Raw genomic sequence first — 13,429 nt, 5'->3', positions numbered from 1 at the left:
TTAAGTTACTAATATGTCATCAAATCAATCCCTTGTCCTCTTAAAATCTTTCTTTTTTACCCTCACAACTCTTAAACACAGGCAGCATTTTGAGTTGATGTTAAGTGGGTCATTTGCCACTAGTCATAGTCAGCGAGTGCTTTTTCTCTACAGCATTAAGTTGAATTGGTTACTATGGTTGCAACTTACTTGTAACACACATGCCACCTCAAAAATGACCATCAATGGTCATTTCCCAGCAGCGCTTAAGTCCTGTTAAATGCTGCTGCTGACTGGAAAGGCCATAATGTCCCGAGCAAGTACATGGAGCTTCGGGTAACATTTAGTGATATTTTGTTTGACGTCTTTCATTGCTGCCGAGGTAACATTAACTTGTGTGAAAATATATCACCTGAAATAAGCTGTGTTGTATTGTTGTCATGTAAAAAACAAACTCCAGCACTGAACAGGAAGCGGCCCAACACAGAAAGTAGATCCTTTATAGGCCGATCCCAACCAGAACATCTTTAGTAAATATTTATATCAAGGAACCCGTTTCCAAGGTTGCATTTTGGCCAATGTGTTCTCACCCTTCAACTGGACTGATTACCTGTCGCTCAGACATGAACGGGCCAAATTTGATTTTATTTAAAGGATGCTGTTCTCCTCACACTGCCAGAGTGGAGGCTCATTTCCACTTTCAGGACTGGCCTCGCTAACGGTGAATGGATTTATGATGCTGTCATTTACCTGGCAGCACTTAGTGCAGGGTGTTTTCGGTGTGTGTATCACCAAAATACCAGTTTATTTGGGAGCCCCCTTTTGTAGCTTCACCTTCATGTGGCAGTACGTCCCGTCTCCACTGACTCTGGATGCTGCCTGTGTATCTAATAAATTTTCTTATAATCTCTCATTAAGGTTTTCTTTTCCAGGTGATTTAAAAAAATGCTTGAGTATGAAAGTATTTTTTCTACAAGAGATGTGCTGTTTTCTGTGATTTCTGTCTTAAGCTCTTTCAGGTTGTTTCAGCTGGATAATGGATCCAAATGTCTGCTGTTGTTGAACTTTTCCAAACTCTTTTCAACTTCAGGGTTGTCATCAATTCTATTTCAATTCACTCATTTTATTGTTTAACTTATGAAACTGCATTAAATCTGCGGGATAATGACAGAATTCAGACAGAAGAGGCTTTTAAGACAACACAAAGCAAGTGGTTGCTTTTGAAAGTTTATTTTTTATCATCTGAAAGAAATCTCAACTTTTGGAGGAACGAAAATGAAATGATCGCAACCCTGATTATATACTCTTCTCCAGTGATTAACTCTTTGATTGACAGGATGTCCTCCCACACATCAAAGCAAACAAAAGCACTTTCACCAAATGTGTAATTAATTCAGAGCCACTGTTTTCTCCCCAAATGTGTGAACATGAGAGTGTTTGTTTGGTGGTATGTTTGGGGGGTTTGTACATCTCTGCTGCACATACTGTACCTCCCCTTTGTGTGCTGGTGATTAAAAACATCCATAATTCATGGGCGCCCAGATTTGCAGCAGGGTGACTCAGACAGAGTTAGTCATCTTCCCAACGAAGGATTCAACCCACTAAGCATGAATAATCACAGTTCATTGAAGTCAATCTGTTTTGAATATGTCACACAGATTAAATTAAACAAAAACGATGCTGTAACTTTGTAAAATGGGGCGATGATGCAACTCACTGGCGCGTTATTAAGCATTTGCCATAATGTTAAAAGTGGATTAATCCGTTTTCTGTCATTAGCTGCGAGTCGTCAGGCTCAGCTGTGGTTGTTGTGTTTTAACGCTGTCGCGCGCACAGACTTGACTGTGTATTGGATCAAAGTCGGATGGGTTCAGTTAGAGGTCTTCTGATTAGAGCTAATTGAATGAAATTGAAATATGCAGTCTGAACTGCTTTGATTTCAAAGTGGTAAGAAGCTGCAGTCATGGAGAATTCTTCCTCAAAAGTGGATGTGAAACCTTATCTTATGACATCATACGTGCATTTAAATATAGCAAATGTCTAATTTCCAAATAGGTTTTAAACTGGTCTGATACCTAAGTTTATGAGGTCTGAGAACTACTTCATCATCCTGGTTTAAGGTGGAGTCTGTGATTCTGGAGAGAGGTAGTTGATATTTGAACTCAGCACCCAAACACCCTTCCTGTAGTACTCTCCTTCAGAAGCTCAGTTTTACCTTCCCTCGTACTCCTAGCCACTTGTATTTTTCAGATATGCTTCTTGCTTGACTGCTGTAGGTAGGTAAGGTCAATGTCAAAAGCTTTACACTATTCTCTACTCTCTATCAATTTGAATGTATTAAAAAGTGGAAAATAAGGGGCGACCTTTACCACAGGTAGAGCTTGAGCCCCATGTAGGCTGACTGCTTTGCATTAGCTTGTGTTTGTTTTAGTAACAATAATAAAACATTTAAAAGTCGAAAAGTCATGGTAAAGCATGCCAGTAAAAATGTCATAGAAAGACATAGAATACAAGGTCATTAAACATTTCTGTAAAAAAGGTAATGTAAAGTGCAATTATAGCATCAATATTATGTGTTAAAAAATCTTAATATATCTTGTAAAAATATTTATGATAGAGTTTTGGAATGTCATTAAAATATCACAAAGTCATTGCATCATATTTTATTAAACATGAAAGTATTTTAAGTTCAGCACTGCTCATTGCCACAAGTGCAGCAAGTATTTTGCACATAACAGCATAAAAACCAGAGCGATTTTGTTGTATCTAACGATATCTAGCGAAATGCATCACATGCAGGCGGAGAAATGCCCAGTTTTCGACTGCGTAGTCTGTAATAGCAATGTGTTCAAATCAGTGCTATTGCAGAATGTTAATTTATTTATATTTCATACGTACAGAACTGTGTAAAAGTCTGAGACCGCCTTAAACTATACTATATATATAAATGATGTTTTTGGACTTTTTCTCCTACATTGTTTACTACAATGTGCTCAACATGCTATACAATGTTGTTTTCAGCTGTTTTTTGGGCACGTCATATTTTGACATATTTTGCCATACCAAAGTATGGTGTTTTTGGCCATTTTTATTATGTGTAGTTTCTAGCAGTTTTTATCAATTTTTGGGAAATGTCATTTTTGACATTTTTGCCTTGCTTTTTTGGTCATTTTTTTCGACGCATGAAATTTGGGTGTTTTTTTGCAATTTTAGCAACATTCTATGCTATGGCGTGTCTAAATATGCTATTACACGTAGTTTCTAGCAGTTTTGATCAATTTTTAGGAAATGTCATTTTTGACATTTTTGCCATACTATAGCCTTGCTTTTTTGGTCATTTTTTGACATACGAAATTTGGGTGTTTTTTGCAATTTTAGCAACATTCTATGCTATGGCGTGTCTAAATACGCTATTAAATGTAGTTTTAAACAGTTTTTATCAATTTTTTGGAAATGTCATTTTTTTTAACATTTTTGCCATACTATAGCCTTGCTTCTTTGGTCATTTTTTTGACATACGAAAATTGGGTGTTTTTTGCAATTTAAATAACATTCTATGCTATGGCGTGTCTAAATACGCTATTAAATGTAGTTTCTAGCAGTTTTTATCAGTTTTTGGGAAATGTCATTTTTCAACATTTTTGCCATACTATAGCCTTGCTTTTTTCGTCATTTTTTTGACATATGAAATTTGGGTGTTTTTTGCAATTTTAGCAACATTCTATGCTATGGCGTGTCTAAATATGCCATTAAATGTAGTTTCTAGCAGTTTTTATCAGTTTTTGGGAAATGTCATTTTTCAACATTTTTGCCATACTATAGCCTTGCTTTTTTGGTCATTTTTTTGACACATGAAATTTGGGTGTTTTTTGCAATTTTAGCAAGATTCTATGCTATGGCGTGTCTAAATACGCTATTATATGTAGTTTAAAGCAGTTTTTATCAGTTTTTGGGAAATTTCATTTTTTTGACATTTTTGCCATACTATAGCCTTGCTTCTTTGGTCATTTTTTCAACATATGAAATTTGGGTGTTTTTTGCAATTTAAGCAAGATTCTATGCTATGGCGTGTCTAAATACGCTATTAAATGTAATTTTAAGCAGTTTTTAGTTGTTTTTGGGAAATGTCATTTTTGACACTTTTGCCATACTATAGCCTTGCTTCTTTGGTCATTTTTTTGACATACGAAAATTGGGTGTTTTTTGCAATTTAAATAACATTCTATGCTATGGCGTGTCTAAATACGCTATTATATGTAGTTTCTAGCAGTTTTTATCAATTTTTGGGAAATGTTATTTTTCAAATTTTTGCCATACTATAGCCTTGCTTTTTTGGTCATTTTTTCGACATATGAAATTTGGGTGTTTTTTTTTGCAATTTTAGCAACATTCTATGCTATGGCGTGTCTAAATACACTATTATATGTAGTTTCTAGCAGTTTTTATCAGTTTTTGGGAAATGTCATTGTTTGACATTTTTGCCATACTATAGCCTTGCTTTTTTGGTCATTTTTTTGACATACGAAATTAGGGTGTTTTTTTGCAATTTTAGCAACATTCTATGCTATGGCGTGTCTAAATACGCTATTATATGTAGTTTAAAGCCGTTTTTATCAGTTTTTGGGAAATGTCATTTTTTGACATTTTTGCCATACTGTAGCCTTGCTTTTTTGGTCATTTTTTTGACACACGAATTTAGGTGTTTTTTGCAATTTTAGCAACATTCTATGCTATGGCGTGTCTAAATACGCTATTAAATGTAGTTTTAAGCAGGTTTTAGTTGTTTTTGGGAAATGTCATTTTTTGACATTTTTGCCATACTATAGCGTTGCTTCTTTGGTCATTTTTTTGACATACGAAATTTAGGTGTTTTTTGCAATTTTAGCGACATTCTATGCTATGGCGTGTCTAAATACGCTATTAAATGTAGTTTTAAGCAGGTTTTAGTTGTTATGGGGAAATGTCATTTTTCACATTTTTGCCATACTATAGCCTTGCTTTTTTGGTCATTTTTTCGACATTCGAAATTTGGGTGTTTTTTGCAATTTTAGCAACATTCTATGCTATGGCGTGTCTAAATACGCTATTATATGTAGTTTTAAGCAGTTTTTATCAGTTTTTGGGAAATGTCATTTTTTGACATTTTTGCCATACTATAGCCTTGCTTTTTTGGTCATTTTTTTCGACATATGAAATTTGGGTGTTTTTTGCAATTTTAGCAACATTCTATGCTATGGCGTGTTTAAATACGCTATTAAATGTAGTTTTAAACAGTTTTTATCAGTTTTTGGGAAATGTCATTTTTTGACATTTTTGCCATACTATAGCCTTGCTTCTTTGGTCATTTTTTTGACATACGAAATTTAGGTGTTTTTTGCAATTTTAGCAACATTCTATGCTATGGCGTGTCTAAATACGCTATTAAATGTAGTTTTAAACAGTTTTTATCAATTTTTGGGAAATGTCATTTTTGCCGTTTTTGCCATACTATAGCCTTGCTTCTTTGGTCATTTTTTCGACATTCGAAATTTGGGTGTTTTTTGCAATTTAAGCAAGATCCTTTGCTATGGTGTGTCTAAATACGCTATTATATGTAGTTTCTAGCAGTTTTTATCAATTTTTAGGAAATGTCATTTTTCACATTTTTGCCATACTATAGCCTTGCTTTTTTGGTCATTTTTTTTGACATACGAAATTTGGGTGTTTTTTGCAATTTAAGCAACATTCTATGCTATGGCGTGTTTAAATACGCTATTACATGTAGTTCAAAGCAGTTTTTATCAGTTTTTGGGAAATGTCATTTTTTGACATTTTTGCCATACTATAGCCTTGCTTTTTTGGTCATTTTTTTCGACATATGAAATTTGGGTGTTTTTTGCAATTTTAGCAACATTCTATGCTATGGCGTGTTTAAATACGCTATTAAATGTAGTTTTAAACAGTTTTTTCAGTTTTTGGGAAATGTCATTTTTTGACATTTTTGCCATACTATAGCCTTGCTTCTTTGGTCATTTTTTTGACATACGAAATTTAGGTGTTTTTTGCAGTTTTAGCAACATTCTATGCTATGGCGTGTCTAAATACGCTATTAAATGTAGTTTTAAGCAGGTTTTAGTTGTTTTGGGGAAATGTCATTTTTCACATTTTTGCCATACTATAGCCTTGCTTTTTTGGTCATTTTTTCGACATTCGAAATTTGGGTGTTTTTTGCAATTTTAGCAACATTCTATGCTATGGCGTGTCTAAATATGCCATTAAATGTAGTTTCTAGCAGTTTTTATCAGTTTTTGGGAAATGTCATTTTTTGACATTTTTGCCATACTATAGCCTTGCTTTTTTGGTCATTTTTTTTGACACATGAAATTTGGGTGTTTTTTGCAATTTTAGCAACATTCTATGCTATGGCGTGTCTAAATACGCTATTATATGTAGTTTTAAGCAGTTTTTATCAGTTTTTGGGAAATGTCATTTTTTGACATTTTTGCCATACTATAGCCTTGCTTTTTTGGTCATTTTTTCTACATATGAAATTTGGGTGTTTTTTGCAATTTTAGCAACATTCTATGCTATGGCGTGTTTAAATACGCTATTAAATGTAGTTTTAAGCAGGTTTTAGTTGTTTTTGGGAAATGTCATTTTTTGACATTTTTGCCATACTATAGCCTTGCTTCTTTGGTCATTTTTTCGACATTCGAAATTTGGGTGTTTTTTGCAATTTCAGCAAGATTCTTTGCTATGGTGTGTCTAAATCGCTATTATATGTAGTTTCTAGCAGTTTTTATCAATTTTAGGAAATGTCATTTTTCACATTTTTGCCATACTATAGCCTTGCTTTTTTGGTCATTTTTTTGACATACGAAATTTGGGTGTTTTTTGCAATTTTAGCAACATTCTATGCTATGGCGTGTTTAAATACGCTATTACATGTAGTTCAAAGCAGTTTTTATCAGTTTTTGGGAAATGTCATTTTTTGACATTTTTGCCATACTATAGCCTTGCTTTTTTGGTCATTTTTTTCGACATATGAAATTTGGGTGTTTTTTGCAATTTTAGCAACATTCTATGCTATGGCGTGTTTAAATACGCTATTAAATGTAGTTTAAAACAGTTTTTTCAGTTTTTGGGAAATGTCATTTTTTGACATTTTTGCCATACTATAGCCTTGCTTCTTTGGTCATTTTTTTGACATACGAAATTTAGGTGTTTTTTGCAATTTTAGCGACATTCTATGCTATGGCGTGTCTAAATACGCTATTAAATGTAGTTTTAAGCAGGTTTTAGTTGTTATGGGGAAATGTCATTTTTCACATTTTTGCCATACTATAGCCTTGCTTTTTTGGTCATTTTTTCGACATTCGAAATTTGGGTGTTTTTTGCAATTTTAGCAACATTCTATGCTATGGCGTGTCTAAATATGCCATTAAATGTAGTTTCTAGCAGTTTTTATCAGTTTTTGGGAAATGTCATTTTTTGACATTTTTGCCATACTATAGCCTTGCTTTTTTGGTCATTTTTTTGACATACGAAATTTAGGTGTTTTTTGCAATTTTAGCAACATTCTATGCTATGGCGTGTCTAAATACGCTATCATATGTAGTTTAAAGCAGTTTTTATCAGTTTTTGGGAAATGTCATTTTTCACATTTTTGCCATACTATAGCCTTGCTTTTTTGGTCATTTTTTTGACATACGAAATTTGGGTGTTTTTGCAATTTTAGCAACATTCTATGCTATGGCGTGTTTAAATACGCTATTAAATGTAGTTTTAAGCAGGTTTTAGTTGTTTTTGGGAAATGTCATTTTTTGACATTTTTGCCATACTATAGCCTTGCTTCTTTGCTCATTTTTTCGACATTCGAAATTTGGGTGTTTTTTGCAATTTAAGCAAGATCCTTTGCTATGGCGTGTCTAAATACGCTATTATATGTAGTTTCTAGCAGTTTTTATCAATTTTTAGGAAATGTCATTTTTCACATTTTTGCCATACTATAGCCTTGCTTTTTTGGTCATTTTTTTGACATACGAAATTTGGGTGTTTTTTGCAATTTTAGCAACATTCTATGCTATGGCGTGTTTAAATACGCCATTAAATGTAGTTTTAAACAGTTTTTATCAGTTTTTGGGAAATGTCATTTTTTGACATTTTTGCCATACTATAGCCTTGCTTCTTTGGTCATTTTTTTGACATACGAAATTTAGGTGTTTTTTGCAATTTTAGCAACATTCTATGCTATGGCGTGTCTAAATACGCTATTAAATGTAGTTTTAAGCAGGTTTTAGTTGTTTTTGGGAAATGTCATTTTTTGACATTTTTGCCATACTATAGCCTTGCTTCTTTGGTCATTTTTTCAACATTCGAAATTTGGGTGTTTTTTGCAATTTAAGCAAGATCCTTTGCTATGGTGTGTCTAAATACGCTATTATATGTAGTTTCTAGCAGTTTTTATCAATTTTTAGGAAATGTCATTTTTCACATTTTTGCCATACTATAGCCTTGCTTCTTTGGTCATTTTTTTGACATACGACATTTAGGTGTTTTTTGCAGTTTTAGCAACATTCTATGCTATGGCGTGTCTAAATACGCTATTAAATGTAGTTTTAAGCAGGTTTTAGTTGTTTTGGGGAAATGTCATTTTTCACATTTTTGCCATACTATAACCTTGCTTTTTTGGTCATTTTTTCGACATTCGAAATTTGGGTGTTTTTTGCAATTTTAACAACATTCTATGCTATGGCGTGTTTAAATACGCTATTAAATGTAGTTTTAAGCAGGTTTTAGTTGTTTTTGGGAAATGTCATTTTTTGACATTTTTGCCATACTATAGCCTTGCTTCTTTGCTCATTTTTTCGACATTCGAAATTTGGGTGTTTTTTGCAATTTAAGCAAGATCCTTTGCTATGGCGTGTCTAAATACGCTATTATATGTAGTTTAAAGCAGTTTTTATCAGTTTTTGGGAAATGTCATTTTTTGACATTTTTGCCATACTATAGCCTTGCTTTTTTGGTCATTTTTTTGACATACGAAATTTGGGTGTTTTTTGCAATTTTAGCAACATTCTATGCTATGGCGTGTTTAAATACGCTATTAAATGTAGTTTCTAGCAGTTTTTATCAGTTTTTGGGAAATGTCATTTTTTGACATTTTTGCCATACTATAGCCTTGCTTTTTTGGTCATTTTTTTGACACATGAAATTTGGGTGTTTTTTGCAATTTTAGCAACATTCTATGCTATGGCGTGTCTAAATACGCTATTATATGTAGTTTAAAGCAGTTTTTATCAGTTTTTGGGAAATGTCATTTTTTGACATTTTTGCCATACTATAGCCTTGCTTCTTTGGTCATTTTTTCGACATATGAAATTTGGGTGTTTTTTGCAATTTTAGCAACATTCTATGCTATGGCGTGTTTAAATACGCTATTAAATGTAGTTTTAAACAGTTTTTATCAGTTTTTGGGAAATGTCATTTTTTGACATTTTTGCCATACTATAGCCTTGCTTCTTTGGTCATTTTTTTGACATACGAAATTTAGGTGTTTTTTGCAATTTTAGCGACATTCTATGCTATGGCGTGTCTAAATACGCTATTAAATGTAGTTTTAAGCAGTTTTTAGTTGTTTTGGGGAAATGTCATTTTTCACATTTTTGCCATACTATAGCCTTGCTTTTTTGGTCATTTTTTCGACATTCGAAATTTGGGTGTTTTTTGCAATTTTAGCAACATTCTATGCTATGGCGTGTCTAAATATGCCATTAAATGTAGTTTCTAGCAGTTTTTATCAGTTTTTGGGAAATGTCATTTTTTGACATTTTTGCCATACTATAGCCTTGCTTTTTTGGTCATTTTTTTGACACATGAAATTTGGGTGTTTTTTGAAATTTTAGCAACATTCTATGCTATGGCGTGTCTAAATACGCTATTATATGTAGTTTTAAGCAGTTTTTATCAGTTTTTGGGAAATGTCATTTTTTGACATTTTTGCCATACTATAGCCTTGCTTTTTTGGTCATTTTTTCTACATATGAAATTTGGGTGTTTTTTGCAATTTTAGCAACATTCTATGCTATGGCGTGTTTAAATACGCTATTAAATGTAGTTTTAAGCAGGTTTTAGTTGTTTTTGGGAAATGTCATTTTTTGACATTTTTGCCATACTATAGCCTTGCTTCTTTGGTCATTTTTCGACATTCAAATTTGGGTGTTTTGCAATTTAAGCAAGATCCTTTGCTATGGCGTGTCTAAATACGCTATTATATGTAGTTTCTAGCAGTTTTTATCAATTTTTAGGAAATGTCATTTTTCACATTTTTGCCATACTATAGCCTTGCTTTTTTGGTCATTTTTTTGACATACGAAATTTGGGTGTTTTTTGCAATTTTAGCAACATTCTATGCTATGGCGTGTTTAAATACGCTATTAAATGTAGTTTTAAACAGTTTTTATCAGTTTTTGGGAAATGTCATTTTTTGACATTTTTGCCATACTATAGCCTTGCTTCTTTGGTCATTTTTTTGACATACGAAATTTAGGTGTTTTTTGCAATTTTAGCAACATTCTATGCTATGGCGTGTCTAAATACGCTATTAAATGTAGTTTTAAGCAGGTTTTAGTTGTTTTTGGGAAATGTCATTTTTTGACATTTTTGCCATACTATAGCCTTGCTTCTTTGGTCATTTTTTCGACATTCGAAATTTGGGTGTTTTTTGCAATTTAAGCAAGATCCTTTGCTATGGTGTGTCTAAATACGCTATTATATGTAGTTTCTAGCAGTTTTTATCAATTTTTAGGAAATGTCATTTTTCACATTTTTGCCATACTATAGCCTTGCTTTTTGGTCATTTTTTGACATACGAAATTTGGGTGTTTTTTGCAATTTTAGCAACATTCTATGCTATGGCGTGTTTAAATACGCTATTAAATGTAGTTTTAAACAGTTTTTATCAGTTTTTGGGAAATGTCATTTTTTGACATTTTTGCCATACTATAGCCTTGCTTCTTTGGTAATTTTTTCGACATATGAAATTTGGGTGTTTTTTGCAATTTTAGCAACATTCTATGCTATGGCGTGTCTAAATACGCTATCATATGTAGTTTAAAGCAGTTTTTATCAGTTTTTGGGAAATGTCATTTTTTGACATTTTTGCCATACTATAGCCTTGCTTTTTTGGTCATTTTTTTCGACATATGAAATTTGGGTGTTTTTTGCAATTTTAGCAACATTCTATGCTATGGCGTGTTTAAATACGCTATTAAATGTAGTTTTAAACAGTTTTTATCAGTTTTTGGGAAATGTCATTTTTTGACATTTTTGCCATACTATAGCCTTGCTTCTTTGGTCATTTTTTTGACATACGAAATTTAGGTGTTTTTTGCAGTTTTAGCAACATTCTATGCTATGGCGTGTCTAAATAAGATATTATATGTAGTTTCTAGCAGTTTTTATCAATTTTTAAAATGTTATTTTTCACATTTTTGCCATACTATAGCCTTGCTTTTTGGTAATTTTTTTGACACACGAAATTTGGGTGTTTTTTGCAATTTTAGCAACATTCTATGCTATGGCGTGTCTAAATACGCTATTAAATGTAGTTTTAAGCAGTTTTTATCAGTTTTTGGGAAATGTCATTTTTTGACATTTTTGCCATACTATAGCCTTGCTTCTTTGGTCATTTTTTTGACATACGAAATTTAGGTGTTTTTTGCAATTTTAGCAACATTCTATGCTATGGCGTGTCTAAATACGCTATTAAATGTAGTTTTAAGCAGGTTTTAGTTGTTTTGGGGAAATGTCATTTTTCACATTTTTGCCATACTATAGCCTTGCTTTTTTGGTCATTTTTTTGACATACGAAATTTGGGTGTTTTTTGCAATTTTAGCAACATTCTATGCTATGGCGTGTCTAAATATGCCATTAAATGTAGTTTCTAGCAGTTTTTATCAGTTTTTGGGAAATGTCATTTTTTGACATTTTTGCCATACTATAGCCTTGCTCTTTTTGTCATTTTTTTGACATATCAAATTTGGGTGTTTTTTTGCAAATTTAGCAACATTCTATGCTATGGCGTGTCTAAATACGCTATTATATGTAGTTTTAAGCAGTTTTTATCAGTTTTTGGGAAATGTCATTTTTTGACATTTTTGCCATACTATAGCCTTGCTTTTTTGGTCATTTTTTTGACATACGAAATTTGGGTGTTTTTTGCAATTTTAGCAACATTCTATGCTATGGCGTGTTTAAATACGCTATTAAATGTAGTTTTAAACAGTTTTTATCAGTTTTTGGGAAATGTCATTTTTTGACATTTTTGCCATACTATAGCCTTGCTTCTTTGGTAATTTTTTCGACATATGAAATTTGGGTGTTTTTTGCAATTTTAGCAACATTCTATGCTATGGCGTGTCTAAATACGCTATCATATGTAGTTTAAAGCAGTTTTTATCAGTTTTTGGGAAATGTCATTTTTCACATTTTTGCCATACTATAGCCTTGCTTTTTTGGTCATTTTTTTGACATACGAAATTTGGGTGTTTTTTGCAATTTTAGCAACATTCTATGCTATGGCGTGTTTAAATACGCTATTAAATGTAGTTTTAAACAGTTTTTATCAGTTTTTGGGAAATGTCATTTTTTGACATTTTTGCCATACTATAGCCTTGTTTCTTTGGTCATTTTTTTGACATACGAAATTTAGGTGTTTTTTGCAGTTTTAGCAACATTCTATGCTATGGCGTGTCTAAATAAGATATTATATGTAGTTTCTAGCAGTTTTTATCAATTTTTGGGAAATGTTATTTTTCACATTTTTGCCATACTATAGCCTTGCTTTTTTGGTAATTTTTTTGACACATGAAATTTGGGTGTTTTTTGCAATTTTAGCAACATTCTATGCTATGGCGTGTCTAAATACGCTATTAAATGTAGTTTTAAGCAGTTTTTATCAGTTTTTGGGAAATGTCATTTTTTGACATTTTTGCCATACTATAGCCTTGCTTCTTTGGTCATTTTTTCGACATACGAAATTTAGGTGTTTTTTGCAATTTTAGCAACATTCTATGCTATGGCGTGTTTAAATACGCTATTAAATGTAGTTTTAAGCAGGTTTTAGTTGTTTTTGGGAAATGTCATTTTTTGACATTTTTGCCATACTATAGCCTTGCTTCTTTGGTCATTTTTTCGACATTCGAAATTTGCGTGTTTTTTGCAACTTAAGCAAGATCCTATGCTATGGCGTGTCTAAATACGCTATTATATGTAGTTTCTAGCAGTTTTTATCAGTTTTTGGGAAATGTCATTTTTTGACATTTTTGCCATACTATAGCCTTGCTTTTTTGGTCATTTTTTCGACATATGAAATTTGGGTGTTTTTTTGCAGTTTTAGCAACATTCTATGCTATGGCGTGTTTAAATACGCTATTAAACGTAGTTTTAAGCAGTTTTTATCAGTTTTTG

At 32.3% G+C, this 13,429-nt stretch overlaps 1 protein-coding gene across 12 annotated transcripts in view; it reads left to right on the top strand.

Annotated features, from left to right (window-relative positions):
* Nucleotides 1–13,429, top strand: part of LOC121949004 (mitogen-activated protein kinase kinase kinase kinase 4-like) — a 149,382-nt gene that overhangs the window by 89,392 nt on the left and 46,561 nt on the right. The gene's annotated exons all lie outside the window — the stretch shown is intronic.

Source organism: Plectropomus leopardus, chromosome 10, assembly GCF_026936395.1.
Source record: "Plectropomus leopardus strain MGB_pleo_1.0 chromosome 10, ASM2693639v1, whole genome shotgun sequence".
In the NCBI taxonomy this organism is placed as follows: Eukaryota; Metazoa; Chordata; class Actinopteri; order Perciformes; family Serranidae; genus Plectropomus; species Plectropomus leopardus.
Note: the sequence above shows the minus strand (reverse complement) of the source record. Positions and strands in the feature narration are given on the sequence as shown.